This window comes from Trachymyrmex septentrionalis, unplaced genomic scaffold (genome assembly GCF_001594115.1).
Source record: "Trachymyrmex septentrionalis isolate Tsep2-gDNA-1 unplaced genomic scaffold, Tsep1.0 scaffold7, whole genome shotgun sequence".
NCBI lineage: Eukaryota > Metazoa > Arthropoda > Insecta > Hymenoptera > Formicidae > Trachymyrmex > Trachymyrmex septentrionalis.
This window is the reverse complement of record NW_017305884.1, coordinates 5298303-5301137: the sequence shown is the minus strand read 5'-3', so window position 1 is coordinate 5301137 and position 2835 is coordinate 5298303. Positions and strand designations below refer to the sequence as shown.

The 2835-nt window shown below is 31.5% G+C and overlaps 1 protein-coding gene across 1 annotated transcript in view; it reads right to left on the bottom strand.

Moving 5' to 3' along the window:
- The window catches only part of LOC108753548 (cytochrome P450 4C1-like), a 17177-nt gene that overhangs the window by 7070 nt on the left and 7272 nt on the right, over window positions 1-2835 (bottom strand). The window lies entirely within an intron of this gene.

The following is a 2835-nucleotide window of genomic DNA, read 5'->3' as shown; positions in this document are numbered from 1 at the left end:
GGCATCGTCAAGGTCAGGTCAAAGTTACATCGATTTTTTTTAATGGAATCGCAATGATACTGTAAACTTCAAGCATTATAACTCGGAAAGTACTTAATGAAAAAATATTTTCTTGTAGCGTTTTGGAAAGCTCTCAACATCAGCTATTAGATTCTGGAAACAAAAGTAAGGTGTTCTATTTAAAAAATTCAATGTGATCTTGACTTGATCTTGGCGACGCCATTCAAGATCAATCTGATAAGATCAATAAGTAGACCTTTTTAGAACTCTACAACTTTTGTCTGAACAATTTCTCTCAATAATGTCATGTTTTCGAGATAAAAATTTGTAACGCTTTATTTTGAACAGTATAATATAATATTAAAAGATCTTATCACTTAATAAATTTAGACAGACTTACTTATATTATAATATCTATATATTGCTATTTAAATTTAATATTTATACAGATGTTTATTCTTATTATTTGCATATATTTATAAACATGATTATTTTCTTTATTTTTGCAATACATCATTAAATTCTTAAAATATGAAATATCTTTTAATGTTTATGTTTCGACTGGAATAAATGTTAGGCGATGCGGATCAATAGGTCGGATCACCAAATCAGCTCCTAATCGTACATTTTTTAAATAATCAAAGGGTTCCAAGTAAAAATTATGAATCAGAGAGGCTATTATTACCTTCATCTCCAGCATAGCAAATCGTTGACCTACAATTTGATATGTATTGAAACTTGTTTATGTATAAAAGAATATCATTAAACAATTTACCGATGCAGTTACGTGGTCCAGCACTGAATGGTAAATATGAGTAAGGATGACGATTTCGGATCTTCTCAGGCAAAAATCTATCTGGATCAAATATCTCTGGATTTGGCCAAAAATTGGGATCTCTATGGACTCCATAGATATTAACATACAACATCGTTTTTGGAGGTAGTAAATATGACTCTGAAAACAGAAAAACACAATATTAATCGAAAGTTTAAATCGAAATATTAATGAAAAGTGTCATTAAAATTTGAAAAATAAATATTTGTTGGATTTAACTTAAGCTAGATACCTACAAATAGCTTAACAGAAATGTTAATGCGGTAATCTCGATCTATTGGAAAATATAAGATTGATATTTAAAAAAGAATATTTTATTCTGAATGATTATAAATTCGATTGGAAGAATATTCAAATTTTAGATAATGAATCTTTATATCTGAGAAGATCGGTATATCGGAAATCGGGAAATGATACATATTAAAAGATAACAGGACTAAACAAACAAAGTGATATTAAACGATTACCAGATAGAGGAGACCGGGGCAAATTGTTACAATTTTTGATTAGCAATTTTTTTTTACTAATATATACATTTAAATTAATGAATATCTGCAAGTACATCTTTACTAAATAGTTAATTTTTTTCTAATTTGTATCTATGTCTTTTAAACGTATTTGTTGCTTTTCTTACAGACAGGTGGCCATCTTTAACTTCTTTTGCCGCTGTCGCATACTTTTCTACATTTATAGATTCTGTGTATTTTTTTTTGTAAATTACATCATTCCACAGACTTTTATAATTAGATTGCTGACTCAATAGAAAGAGATGAACCTGATTTTGAGCTGATCTTATTTTAATTCACGTATGCATATACATGCATTCTGTTTGTGAATATTGCATAAATTTATGTGAAAACACTAATGTTATTATCCGTGTGATTCATACATGTGAGAATGGAGTGAACACAAATATGGCACTGCTCAGCATTGTCTTCAAACATGGAGACGAAGTAGATAGTCTATTTATTGAAATTTGTAGAAGAAAAAAATTGTTTTTAATGGGGTGTTACAATGTAATAACCTGCTTCAATCAAAGTGTAATAACTTGCCCTAATCTTCCATTTTCAATTCGAGAAAATATAGATCGAAAACCAATACATATATCGATTCAAATAAAATATATTATTATAATCAAATATATATAAAAGAAATATACAAAAGGATTAATTACATACCTCTAACAAAAAATAATCACATATCTCTAACTTATACATATATACAATAACACAAGTGATTTATACATGGTCTGTTCAAAAAGTATTAAGACTGATTTTTTCTAGCCAAGGGCAAGGGTGCAGAAGGGTTCCCATGAGCAGGGATGTGGAAGATGTCAGACATACGACACAAGCTCACTTGCCTCTGAGTCTTTGGAGAGTGTGGATCGCTTCTAGTGTGAACAGTTGTTTTGTAGTGTCGTCAGCAATCAAGATGCAACGCACGATTGAACAGCGATATCAATAATCAATTTGCATGAAACTGAAAAAATTCAGTGAGACTCTTGCCACCCGTTCATAGGGAGATCGCCGATACCTGGATTCTCCATCACGACAATGCGCCGAATCACACGTCGCTACGCATAAGGGAGTTTTTGGCGAAGCACAGCGTGGCAATGCTGCTTCAGTTTCTCTATAGTCCAGACCTGACCTCGTCAGACTTTTTTCTTTCCCTTCGGATGAAACAAAGTTTAAAAGGACACCATTACGGGACGATGGAAAGAGTGCAAGCTTCAACACAGTGCCCGAAAGAGATTCCGGTTGCAGACTTCCAGGGGGAAAGTATGGCAGAAGCGCTAGCAACGGTGTATTGATGTAGAAGGATGTTATTTTGAAGATTTTTAATTGTACATATATGTGCAATAAATTTTTTTTGTGAGTGTAGTGCCGATATTTTTTGGACAGACCATGTACAATGAAATATTTATTTTTAATAGTAAAAATCAAGAAAATGTACGTAGCGTCTTCTAAAGTTCAAATATGGTGGCTAAACTAATTATAAAT